Consider the following 14,029-nt stretch of genomic DNA (forward strand, 5'->3'; position numbering starts at 1 on the left):
GGAGGACATCGAAATCAATTACGTTGGCTGTAGTGATGAAAGTGTATTGTCAACCCTGACGCATAGTGACTGTCAGTAACCCCTGCTGTTACAACACCTCTTATAAATAAGACCCCTCTTACTAATCCAACTCCCACCCATGGCTGCCCAATGGCAAGACAGTCAGCAGCCACAATCAAGCAGATCCATCTCTCTCACCACGCTCCTTAGTTTTTGTAAATTTTCTTCGAACCTTGACAGTTTTTTATTCATGATGACTGAGAAAAGGAAATATGATACATTAAAAGTAAAAATGGCAAAGCCAGGGAAACCACCACTTAAGAACTGAATGCTGTGTTGACAAATGTTAACAATAGACCCAAATTCCTGACGATACAAAAATTGCTTGTAGGACGTCAACAGGATATAATCACTGAAGGATAAAGAATGAAGTCAACTCAGCTATGATACATGTAAACAATCTGAAATATTATCAAGGATGGAGGTGCAGCCTTCTAGACCAGAGCTGTCCTGTAGAACTTTCTGAGATGCTGAAAAGCTCTGCATCTGTGATGTCGAATACAGTAGCCTCTAACCAAATACAGTTATTAAGCACTCAAAATGTGGCTAGTGCTACTGAGCAAATGAATTTTTAATTTTATTTAATTTTAAATGATCTAAATGGAAATAATAAATTCCAGATCTAGATCATAAAATTTTCCTGGGATGATAAGGTCAGACAAAATGAGGGTCCCATCATGCCTTCTGGAAACTAACCATCTATACAAAGCCTAATCTGCATAATGCCAGAAACCATCCTACCTGGACCAGGTGTATGTTATCCATTTCAGAGTTATTCAGGGAACAGTATACAGTACACTTGGGCATGAACAAAACGCACCAGACTGGACCAAGTATCCACTCCCCAGATACCTCTAGGAGTCATGCTGGCAAGCCCCTTGCAGAGCAAAAGGGTTTGTTCTCCATCCGGCAAAGGGAGTCAGGCATGGCCATATAGGAAGGAGCCTCCAAATTCAAATTATTCCATTAGCCTGTGAGCACAGTTTTCAACCACAAGGAAAATGGTTGATGGGTGCCCATGGCAGTCAACAAGTTCATTTACCTCTGGGTTGATGTGTTAGTTTCCTAGGATTGCTGTAAGAAAGTACCACAAACTTGGTGGCTTAAACTAAGAGAAATTTATTCTCTCACAGTTCTAGAAGTCTGAAATTAAGGTGTCAGCAGAGCTATGCTCCTTCTGAAGTCTCTGGGGGAGGAACCCTTCCTTGCCTTGTCCTAGTTTCTGGTGGTTGCTGGAAATCCTTGGAGTTTCTTGGCAGAAGCTGGAGCACTCCAAGCTCTGTCTCCATTTCACATAGTCTTCTCCCTGTGTGTCTGTGTCTCTGTGTGCAAATATGACTCCAGTCATATTGGATTAGCACCTACTTAGTCCAACTAACTAATTACATCTTCTAAGACCCTATTTCCAATAAGGTCACATTTTGAGGTTCTGGGTGAACATGAATTTTGGGGGACACAATTCAACCCAGTACAGTTGGTAACTATTTTAACAAAAAACATCACATCCTTAATGCATATAAAACAGTTTTTGAAAAAAAGCAAAAAAAGATGGTTTGACCATTGGCTAATATAATATTACAGTTTGGGGGAAAGTATTAATTCAGATGCATCAAATATTTTAGAAAAAATATGGGAAATCCTGAAAGAGGAAACCCAGGAATTATTAGTTTATTTAGGAGCTCTTCAAACATAAAAAAGGAATAATAATAAAATGAAACTCCACATACCTACCAGAAACAACACATGACCAGTTTTGTTTCTTCTAGCCTCCAACCCTCTTTCCCCTCCAAATATTTTTTTAAAAGATTTATTTATTTATTTATTTTTATTTCTCTCCCCTTTCCTGCCCCTGTTGTCTGCTCCCTGTGTCCATTCGCCATGTGTTCTTCTGTGTCCATTTGTATTTTTGTCAGTATCACCCGGAATCTGTGTCTCTTTTTGTTGCATCATCTTGCTGTGTCTGTTCTCCGTGTGTGCGGCACCATTCCTGGGCAGGCTGCATTTTTTTCTCACTAGGCGACTCTCCTTATGGGGTGCACTCCTTGTGTGTGGGGCTCCCCTACATGCCCTGCGTGGCATGGCATTCCTTGCACACATCAGCACTGCACGTGGGCCAACTCATCACATGGGTCAGGAAGCCCTGGGTTTGAACCACCTCCCATGTGGTAGGCAGATGCCTTATCCGTTGGGCCAAATCCACTTCCCTCCGCTCCAAATTCAATGCAATATTTTCAAGTAAATCTCAGACAACATACGATTTCATCTAATTAATACTTTTTTGTATATCTAAAGGTAAGACTGCTTTTAAACATTTCACAATATCATATCAAAATATTAATATTTCCTTAGTGTCATCAAGTAGCCAGTTAGTGTTCAAATTTTCCTAATTGTCTGATGAGGTTTTAGCAGTTGGTTCGTATAAACAAGGACCCAAACAAGAGCCACACATTGCATTTGGTTGGTATATCTCTTAACTATGTTTGTTTGTTTGTTTTTAAAAAAGATTTATTCCCTCTATTTCCCTCCTCCGTCCCCACCACGTCCCCCAGATGGTTCACTTGTCTTTCTGGTCATTGTTTGCTCACCTTCTCCAGGAAGCACCAGAAACCGAACCTGGGACCTCCCACATGAGAGGGAAGTGCCCAACCAACTGAGCCACATCCATTCCCTGTGGGCTGTGGCATCTGCTGGCTTGTGGTCTCTGCTTGTGGCAGCAGGTCTAGTTCCATTGCAGTGGCGTCTTGCTCTGGTGCAGCGGCGTCTGGCTCTGGTGCAGCGGCGTCTGGCTCTGGTGCAGCGGGAGGCAGCACCTGCTCATCTTCTTTAGGAGGCACCAGGACCTGAACCGGGAACCTCCCATGTGGTAGGTGGGCATCCAAGTGGTTGAGCCACATCTGCTTCCCCAAGTATGTTTTATAGTAGTTTCCCCTTCTCTCTTTTTCCCCTCTTTGCCTTTATTTATTTTAAAAACTGGGGCATATATCATATAGATTTTCTGGTAGTCTGAATTTTTCTGGTGGTTTCTTTGGTGTCTTTTAACATTTGTCCTGTGAATTTTCTATAAAGTAATAGCTAGACCTAAAGGTTCGTTCAATTCAGGCTCAATTTTTTAGCAAGATTAGGTGATGGTGTACTTCTGTTGCATCACAGCAGGAAGCCCGAAATGTCTACTTGTCTCTTTGAGGGATAAGATTGATCTGTGGGGTCAGGTGTTATCACCCAGATAAAGTTTTCCATCAGCTTTTCATCTAAAGATTTGAGCAACCACGGATGATCATAGCTTTTAAATCCAGTATTTCATAGGGATTGCCAAATTCTTCTCTATTGATCGTACCCCTTCTCATTTCCACCAGCAATGAGCATGTTGTTGCACCTTTAGATTTTTATTTTTTTTTAAAGATTTATTTTTATTTATTTAATTCCCCTCCCCTCCCCCGGTTTTCTGTTTTCTGTGTCTTTTTGCTGCGTCTTGTTTCTTTGTCTGCTTCTGTTGTCGTCAGCGGCACAGGAAGTGTGGGTGGCGCCATTCCTCGGCAGGCTGCTCCCTCCTTCGCGCTGGGCGGCTCTCCTTACGGGGCGCGCTCCTTGCGCATGGGGCTCCCTTTATGCAGGGGACACCCCTGCATGGCAGGGCACTCCTTGCGCGCATCAGCACTGCGCATGGGCCAGCTCCACACGGGTCAAGGAGGCCCGGGGCTTGAACCGTGGACCTCCCATGTGGTAGACGGACGCCCTAACCACTGGGCCAAAGTCCGTTTCCCACTTTTAGATTTTTACCAGTTTGAGAAATTAGAAAGAGTATCTCAGTGAAGCTTTAATTTGCATTTCTTTTTCTGTGCTTCATATGCTAGGAATTTAATTCCAAAGAAATGAGACTCCTTTTGGTCAGTAACACCTTTGGTCTTATCAAAGAAGAAAAATCACTTCATGGCAACATTACATTAGTAAGGGTCTGGACTGGAGTTGTCAAGCTCTCAATCAGACTAGCTTAGCAACAAGGAGTTTATGGATATGGAATAGCCAAAATTCACAGAAGAAACCTCAAGGAACTCTTTTTTTAAAAAACCAGGATTTGCCTTTTAATACCGTTAGAGGCATTTATACCTATCAAGGTGTCAATGGACACTTTTGGAGAAGTTTGAACCTAACACTGGAGTTGGAAGTTGTTGGCATAACAAAGAAAACGAATACCTTAACCAGAAAAAAAAAACCATAGAACCAGCAGCCAGAAACCTATGCAACTCAAACTAAAAAGCTCCAGCTCCCCTTCCCAGGCAGAAGTGCCTCCAAAGGATTACTATTGACAGCATGTCATTTGAATTGGATTTCAACACTAGTTTGGATTTCAACACAGAATGTAGTTTTGCAAAAACAGATTTGTCCTTTCTTTTCTTCTCATTTGTTTATTTTTTTTAAACCCATTTTGAAATTTTAATGCTTTGAAGTGGGCCTTTTAAGTGAGGGATTGCCTTTACAAAAATATACAATGTCACGTGTTTACAAAGAAGCATTTGTTTCTCTTGCATTTAGCTTTACCAGGTTGTCAGCAAGCATGCTAACCAATTTATCCAGCATTCAATCCATTTAGTGATGACCTTCTATGGGGCAAGAACCATGCTAGAAGCAGAGGAAACAAAAGATACTAAATGATAGTTCCTGCCCTGGAGGAATTTGCCATCTATAGGCGAGCCTGAAAAGTAAACATGAATTAATAGAAACTCTAACATGGGAGAGAGCCGAATGTATTATAATTGTTGGTCTAGAAGTCTTTCTATGAGTAGAGTTCACTCTTTTTTTTCAAATAACAGCTTTATTGAGATGTAATTCACATACCATATAATTCATCCATTTAAAGAGTACAATTCAATGTGTTTTTTTGGAATATTCAGAGATGTGCAACCATCACTACAATCAGTTTTAGAACCTTTTCATCATTCCCAAAAGAAACTGCGTCTATTAACAGTCACTCTGCATTTCCACCCCCCAACCCATTCCCTGCCCAACTCTAAGCAACCAACCACTAACCTATGTTGTCTCTATAGATTTATCTATTTTAAACATTTCATGCAATGAAATGCAAATGAAAGCCAACTCTAGTCTTCTGTGTCTGGCTTCTTTCACTTTTCAAAGTTCATCCATGTTGTACCATGTATCAGTCCTTCATTCCTTTTTATTGTTGAATAATATTCCATTATACAAATACCATATATTTTTTAGCATACTTCTATTGGTGCAATATTTATATACAGGGAAATGTACAAATCTTAAGTATGGCTATGCCACATTTGATATATCCTTTCATTAGTTGATGATCATTTGGATTATTTCCCTTTTGGAGCTGTTGGGAATAATGCTGATATATAAATATATATTCATGTACAAGTTTTTTGTGTGACACACAGTGGAATTTCTGGGTTTAACCTTTGGGAAAGAGTTCTTTCAGAAAAGAATGCTTCTTTGTATTCCCAGCATCAAGTGCAGTAGTAGAAACTTACTAAAGTGTCAACTTCTTGTTCAAAATTGGCATCCCATCAGTTTTCCTGTGTTTAGGAATTGAGAGGGACTTTGCTAACAGCCGGTCCTTACTCTCGGTCAAATGATAATCCTGGTTGCAATGTGATTTTATCCAGTCCATATTTTTCCTTCTTGTTTACATTATACCAGGAGAACCTTTGCCAAAATCCACATGCATGAGCTCTCCAGACTTCACCTGATTTGCTAATCTTGTGGTAATCCTATAAAAAGGGAAAATGTGCTTAGTTTGCCACCACTTGTTTTTAGTATCACCCAGGACTGAAAGATTGCTTAATCATACGTTCTAATCTCTAGCCAGGAATTAATGCTTCTTTTCCTATACTTCTCAGAATCCACCTCTTCCCCCCTCTCTTTTTTATCTTAAATCAGAGTATGGACCCTGGTGGGATTTGGCATTTTTCTCTCATTGACCTGGTTAAAGCTGTAAGGTTCCTCTTCTCTGGGTTTCACATCTCTCCAAGCTTATTTTTATTTTACACTTCCCAGTAGAAAGATCATTCCCCAAGATACAGAAACAAAAGCATTATTGAGTAGTTCTGTATTCTTTCCAACAGGTATTTATACTACACTCGCCCTCAGGCCTGCGTCATCCTCCTTGTTTCCTTGGGTCTGATAAATCAGCAAAGCCCTCTGGGTTGGCCACAATGTTTTTCACAAACCCTGATCACTGCAGACTTTAGAACTTCCAGCCACGGTTCTTAAAGATCCCATCTCCTCTTTTGAGGATGCCGTGGGATAGATGGCTCTAGGGAAGTCACCAAAGACCATTTGCCTATGGGAACTGTCTTGAAATGATTTCTAGATGCTGAGGAATGCCCCCTTCATTCCCTCTTTCAGTAAGTCCCAGAGATTGCATAGCTGTACTTTCTCAGTTGCAACCACCTACTGCGGTCACCCCTCGGGCTGAAGTGTGGTTTGCTGGCCTGGCGGGGGAGCGGCCGCGGCAGGCCTAATTCCGCTGCCCCCATAATAGGGTGGCTGGTCGGACTCACCGCCACCCCTGAAGGGAACTCGGCATGGGCGCAGAGTGCCCTCGGGTCTCCCCTTCTCGGCAGCCATGCTTCCGCGGCCGCCCCTCCTCCCGGATGGCACCACACGATGCCTGTGGGGCGGCACCCTTCTTCTTCTTTCTCCCTGAGCAGGCGCAGGGCGGAAAATTCCAGTCTGCCCTTTTCCCCTCCCCCGACAGCAGCAACAGCCAGGCGTGGGCGGAAAAATCCAGTCTGCCCTTTTCCCTCCCCCCCCCCCCCACAGCAGCAACAGCCAGGCGTGGGCAGGAAACTCAAGTCTGCCCTCTACCCCAGCAACAGCAGCCTCCAATCACTAAGCCCTGCCACTTCCCCCAGCAACAGCGACAGCCAATCCCTAACCACCACCCCTCCCCCGTCCAGTACCGCCCACTGACCTTTCGCTGGCAACCAATCAGAACAGGGCGTGGCTTCGACCAATCAGCCTTCCCCAGCCCCTATAAAACTGTTGCCTCTCCCTCAATAAAGTGGACTTGCGTGTTTACCTTGTCTCCGCGGTAGTTCTTCTGCCGTGTGCCCTCCAGTCCTGAGAGCCCCCGACAAGGGCCTGGCCTCCCTTGTCCCCAGTTCATCGCCTGCTTCTCCGGGCGACCCCTTCGTCGCCGGCTTCGCCGGGCGACCCCGTCAGCTGAACCGCGCAACCCCTTGTGAGACCGATCCCTCGTCTGCTGCCGGACCGACCCCTCATCCCAAGTGGGACCGACCCCTCGTCCCAAGCGGGACCGACCCCTCGTCCAGAGCTGGACCGACCCCTCGTCCGCAGCCAGACCCCACCTCTACCGACCGAGCAAGCCGCCGCAATCTACTTTCACCATCATTCTTCTCCATTGGGAACTGCAGAAAGGAACTAAGTCAGCTGTACAGCTAGCTCTCTTGCCCGCCTCCAACTCTATATGAGTTATAAATACTTTTCAAAGTTATACAAAACAATTTATTGCTGGCAGGGAAAGGACTACAGATGGGGTTAAAAACAGAAAAGTTATAAGAAATCTTTAATATTTATAATAGTCATCCCTGGAACCTATTGTGACATGATTAAACTTAGATCTGATCTTTCTCAGTACTCTCATAGGTTCTGCAAGTTAGCTCTCCCAATCCTTCTGTCTCCAAGTGCATTTCCAAACTGGCATTTTTTACTTTTCTTGTGCTCCCTCACCTTTTTCTTATCTATAACTTCCTGCAACTAGTAGGGTGTTTGGCCTACAAACCAGATCTCCCCTCAAAATCTCACAACTTCTTCTTTGACCTAGTAGAGTTACCTTAATCCATAATATCCTTCCTTCTATCTCATGTCCATGAGCCTCATCTACTGATTCTGTACATGCCCTCCCTCATCAGGTCATTCTATTAACCCTACTTCAATTTTGAGACTCTAGAGATCATGCCTTTTCTGATTTTTTATGATCTTTCAATCTACTAGGCTAACAAGTCCAAATATATATATAAATTCATTCCCAAGGCATATTTCATCTCTCTATGATGCATATACCACGATGCATATGTCATGTGGTTCTCCAGTGTATACACTATACTTAATACAGGGCCTGACATATTGGAGGCCCTCAGTAGATATTTGTTAGGTAAATAAATGAATGGCCGAAGGTCCAGTAGGGTGAACTATACACCCAAAAAGAGAGTTTACTCCATTTACCATCTACTCGAGATACACAGTCCACAGTGATCAGATGTCATCTTATAAAAGCTGCTAAGTTCATTTTAAAGATGTACACCACATCTCAGCCTCATTAAGTATATTGTATTATGACTATTACATAGATGTAGTTCTTTATGGTTCAAAAAACACATTCAGGGAAACGGATGTGACTCAACTGATAGAGTATCTGTCTACCATATGGAGGGTCCAGGGTTCGATCCCCAGGACCTCCTGACCAGTGAAGTCAGCTGGCCCACACCCAATGCTGCTGCTGTGAGCAAGAAGTGCCGTGCCACGCAGAGGCATCCGTGTGTATGGGTCCCCCACGTGCAAGGAGTGTGCCCCGCAAAGAGAGCCCCCTGTGTGAAAAAAGCGCAGTCCGCCCAGGAGTGGTGCCACACACTTGGAGAGCTGACGCAGCAAGGTGATGCAGCAAGATGATGCAACAAAAAAGAGACACAGTTTCCCAGTGCTGCAGGATAATGCAAGCGGATGCAGAAGAATACACAGCGAATGGAAACAGGAGACAATTGGGGGGACGGGAGGGAAGAGGAATAAATAAAATAAATCTTTAAAAAAAAACCACATTCATGGCAGCCGTCGTTCAGCGCTTCTCCTTGCTTCTGTGACGTCATGGGTGCTGACCTGACCACATTCTGTTTCTCCACAACCTGCCTGAAAGTGCCTCAGAAAATGCTATTTTTATAACTGCTTTGACCTGCCAGGAGCTCTTCTCTGTGCTGGAGGGTGGACTCTTTGACAAAGTGGAGCCCTGAATCTCAGAAGAGTTGCGGCCAACATCTACTCTCCAGTTCATCGGACTCACCCAGGACAAAGAACAAAATGATGATGACAGACAACCCCCATCCCAAAAAGATATCTACAACTGCAAGCAAAATCAGTTCCTTCCATCTGCCCCATAAGATTTAAATCCCCTCTCGATCTGAGGCAGAGTGGGCATAACCTTCCCCCAAATCCTGAAGGTTAAGGATTGAAGAAATATATGGGGGATGCAACCATGGACAAAGTAAACTTATTAATATTGCAGTAATGGAAGAACGTGTAACATTGATAGAAAAGATAGTGGTTACCAGAGGTTCAGAGGGTAGGGGGAGGGAAGAATAGATGGAATATGGGATTTTCAGGGCGTTGGAACTAAGTGTAAACCACAATGTAAACGATAGACTTTGGCTAGTAGCCATGCTTTATTCATCAGTTTTAACAAATGTACCATACGGTTGTAAGCTGTTATTTTAAGGGGATGATATGGGAGGGGAAGGGGTGGGGTATATGGGAATCCTTTATACTTTCCATGTGACTTTTCTGTAATCTAAAACCTCCTTAAAACATAAAGTTTATTATGTATATATAAAACACATTCATGAACTTTCCACGTCTACAGTGTCCATTGTAGGTAAATGGGTTGTTGACCTAACCATTATCTAGAGTCACTGTGGAATTTCCCCCACTTTTAATAAAGCCTAGAGAAACACTGTGATGAACAGATGGGTCCACAGGCCCAGTTCTGCGTTGGACTCAGTAGTAATCTGGTTCTGGTTCTACAGACCTTTGGACTTGGTGGGGGGAGGGCTCCAGAGGGAAGAAGAGAGGAAATCTGTGGGTTCAAGACCTTTCAGAGGAGAGAAATAGGCATATCTCCCCCTAGCGGTCGAAAGCAAAATATGGGGCAGTTAAAATGGGGTGGACCCGTCTGCAGGGCTGTGCCCCGGTCCTGGCCTGCTTTTCTTGCCAGTCAAAGGTTAGAGGGAAGAAAAAGAAATATACTGGTCAAGGAAAATCCATCAGGATTACTGGGGGGAAATTATATGGTGGCAGTCCCACATGGACTTCGGGATCAGATGAACTTGGATTTAAACCCGGCTCTGCAGCTGAAGAGTTCCGTGGTTTGGGACAAGATCCTTATTTATCCGCCACACACCCGAGGAAGGAGGGGGGCGGGGCGGGGGGAGGTGAACTCAGGAAACCACGAGGCCGCCGGTCCGGGGGTGCTGCTGCCATCTCCTCCCCCGCCCCCCGCGACGGCCTTGACCCTGGCTGTCTGCCCGCGCCGGCCTCCCCTTCCTACCCCGCCGAGTTTAGGTGCGGCCCGCGGGACGTGGGTGTCCGTCGGGGCGGCGCTAGCTCCTGAAATGCGGGCCCTCGGGACGGCTGCAGAGAGGGGCGAGGGCTGAGCAGGCGGAAGGCGCCGAGGCGGTGAGGACCCTCGCCCGCCGGCCCCCGCGGGCGGTGAGGGGAACCGGGGTCCCCCCCCCCTCCACCCCCAGAGCCCCGGAAGCCCGGGGCGGCCGCCAGGTCCCCGGGGGCGCTTCTGATTTTGCGAGCAGGATGTTCATTTAATCTGCCAGGGCCTGATCTTTTATGGAAACTTCCAGGACACTTGTCTCCTCTCTCCTCCCCTACAGAAAAGATCCACTCTCCTCTGGTTAAGAAGAGTGGGCCGACGCGCCGGTGGGCTGCCCGGAGGAGGCGGCGGGCCACGAGGCCAGGCTCGGCGCCGCCCCCTGCCCGCGGAGGAGCACCCTGTCCATCTGTCCTTCAGCTTCCCGGGGCCCGGAGAAGGCCGGAAGGGGGTGGGGAGCTGTAGGAGCGCAGGCTCGGAAGCTGCGGCCCTCAGCCGAGCACGCGGCAGGGGCCTGGGCCCCGCGGGGCCTCCGTCATCTGCAGGGGCTCGGGGGAGCGACAGGGCAGTTCCTGGAGACGACGCTGTTCCAACAACATTTCACCTTACCAGGCATTTGAGCAATCCACACAGGAGACGCAGGGACGAATAAGAGAACTGAGTGAAGGTGAAATCAGGACCCTGACAGAAAAATTGCTGAAACTTCTGAAGAGGAAGGAAAACAAACCGGCAACGCTCCGAAGCCCGCAGAAAGGGCGGAGAGCCGACCAGGATGCGTCCCTTTACCCCGGAAGAGGAGGAAAACAAAGAACCCCCGAAATCTTTACTTGAAATTTTGAATTTTTTAAATGAATTATTTTTTAGTGAATTAAAGATTTATTTATTTACTTCTCCCCCCCACCCCTCAAGTTGTCTGCTCTCCTTGTCCATTTGCTGTGTGTTCTTCTGTGACCGCTTCTATCCTTATCAGGGCCCCAGGAATCTGTTTCTTTTTGTTGAAAACTCATCTTGCTGTGTCAGCTCTCCGCGTGTGCGGCGCCATTCCCGGGCAGCTGCACTTTCCTTCCCACTGGGCGACTCTCCTTACGCGGGGGACACCCCACATTGGCCAAGGAGGCCCCGGGGTTTGAACCGCGGACCTCCCATGTGGTAGGTGGACGCCCTATCCATTGGGCCAAGTCCGCTTCCCTGAAATTTTGATTCTTATGGGAGAAAGAAAAATATGCTGGACGGGCAAGAGCTGATGAGCTCCCCGAAGGCCGCTCTACTCCTGCTAAGGCGCAAGCACTGCTGGAGTGCCCACTGAATTCTGGAGAAGAGGTTCTGAGGAGGCGCTTTAAGACAGCAGCTGTTCACACGTTGTTCTGTGTGAAAACACAGCAGAAACAGATGCTGGCACCCTGCGGGGCAGCCCTCCTTCATCCAAGAACTCCAGGACCTCAGGGGACAGGCCAGCCTGTGGCCGCATCGCCCGCTCTTCTGGCCTTTCCCGGAACCCCAAGCAGATCTGCTCCTGCCACGGCCTCGCCATCTTTTGCCTGCGAGGGAGGACAGAGGCCAGCCCAAGCCCTGTCCACCTTTGAGCACCGGCCTTGGCCTTGGGTCTGTAACTGTCCTCCCAGCCCAGCGCTTCCATTGCCAGAAGGAGCCGAGGGAGGCCCTGCTTGCTGTCCTAGGGGAACTAGGAAGCGGTTGCTGCAATGGGCCCTAGGCAAATTAAAGCTTGTTTTCCTATGGAAAAAAAAAATTAACTTCTTCAGGGAATTGAGAGACTCCTACTTCTTTTCCATCATCACTGATGATGAGGTGGACAGAGCAGGGGCAGAGCACCCGCCCGTCTTGGTAAGATTTGTTGATGACTGTCATAATCTCAGAGAGGAATTTGGCTTCCAGCCTTATGAAGCTGATGCAGAAATTTGGGCTTTGAAATTTCACCCTGCAATAACTGAGAAGTGGGGATAAGCATGGAGGACTGTCGTGGACAGGCTTGCATTATATCCAGTGGATATTCTTCCAAAATGAAAGTTGTTGCTTCTAGACTGCTAGAGAAATCTCCACAAGCTGTCCCCACACATGGCTCTTCCTGTGCCTTAAATATGTGGTTGGCAGAATCAATGCCAGTGATGGGAATATCTGTTGCGTTGGGAATGATATAGGACGTTTCTTCTTTTTTTCCATCAATCGCCACAACTGCTTTTAGAACTTGACAATGTAATTTCTGTCCTTTTTCAGAGCAATGAAGAAAGGGGGAATGAACTGAGGGAAATTTGCCCTTCTCAGTGGACAAGCAGGCTTGATACTTTTGGAATTTTAGTGGTTCTCCTGCAAGCACTTGTTTTATGTTTAGGTGGTATCAATGGTGACGCGAATGTGAGATGGAATAATTGTACAGCTGGCGGGGCATTTGTCCTGTGTCGTGCAGTAACAGATTTTGATTTCATTGTTTCCTCTGTTGTTCTTAAGAATGTCTTATCTTTTACAAGAGCCTTTGGGGAAAATCTCCAGGGGCAAGCCTCTGATATCTTCTTTGCAGCCAGCAGCTTGACTGCAGGGCTGCATTCATTCAAGGAGGTGATGGAAAATATTGAAGTTTATCGTGAATCAAACTCCCTGGCGAATTCCACAGGGCTCAGCAAGGTAACCGGAAATCTCAGCTAACCTCTGAGGCTTACTATAAAGACACCCTAAATGTTCCAACAGGGGAGCACGTTATTCAGGAACTTACAGGTCTCTTCTCAGAGCAACACCTCAGAGCTCTCGAATGCTGATCTCTGGTGCCCTCTGTCATGGGGTGGCGCAAATTCAACCTGTTGGAGGAACACCATGTTGACTTGGACAGAAATGACTTACCCAATCCTGACATACTCTCGGCTGAGCCTCACTGTTGGAGAATCAAGTGGAAACACAGAGGGAAAGATGTAGAGCTTCCTCCCACCATTTATGAAGCCCTCCATCTGCCTGACAACACGTGTTTTCCTAAGGTCTATGCACCTTAGGAAAGGTCTATGTTGAAGGTCTTAAGTATTCTTCCTGTGATGAAGGTTAAGAATGAACGCTACGAAAGTAGAATGTAGTGTCTCAAAGCATACCTGAGGAACACTTTGGCAGACCAAAGTTCAAGTAACTTGGCTTTGCTTACTATAAATTTTGATATAAAACATGATCTGGATTTAATGGTGGACACATATATCAAACTCTACACAACTAAGTCAGAGCTTCCTACAAGTAATTCAGAAACCATTAAAAAAAAAAAAAGAAACCATTGAAAATAGTTTTAAAATAGGTTTTTAAAAATTGGTTTTCTTTTATTTGGAAGGAAAACTGTAAGATGGATGTAGGCTGCTTAATCACTGAATATCTTTACCTATAATACATTAGTCATTAATAATCTCCCTATTTAAAGGGCCCTTTTTGACCTCTCATGCTTTGAAGACCCATCCATTCTTCCAGAAGATATCATTGGAAGTGCCATTTTCATTTCTGAGTGATCTCTGTTAGTGGCACTCTGGAATTATTTGAGTTATTTTAGGCATAACATTTATCATCACTGTAGACCCAATTATCACGTTATCAGTCCAGTAATGAGTACTTTGAAGAAATAAAATTTGAGGA

At 45.8% G+C, this 14,029-nt stretch overlaps 1 pseudogene; it reads left to right on the forward strand.

Moving 5' to 3' along the window:
• The first annotated feature begins 9,973 nt into the window (after positions 1-9,973).
• Positions 9,974-13,683, forward strand: LOC139436641 (52 kDa repressor of the inhibitor of the protein kinase-like; annotated as a pseudogene).
• Positions 13,684-14,029: the final 346 nt, after the last annotated feature.

This window comes from Dasypus novemcinctus, chromosome 16 (assembly GCF_030445035.2).
Source record: "Dasypus novemcinctus isolate mDasNov1 chromosome 16, mDasNov1.1.hap2, whole genome shotgun sequence".
In the NCBI taxonomy this organism is placed as follows: domain Eukaryota; kingdom Metazoa; phylum Chordata; class Mammalia; order Cingulata; family Dasypodidae; genus Dasypus; species Dasypus novemcinctus.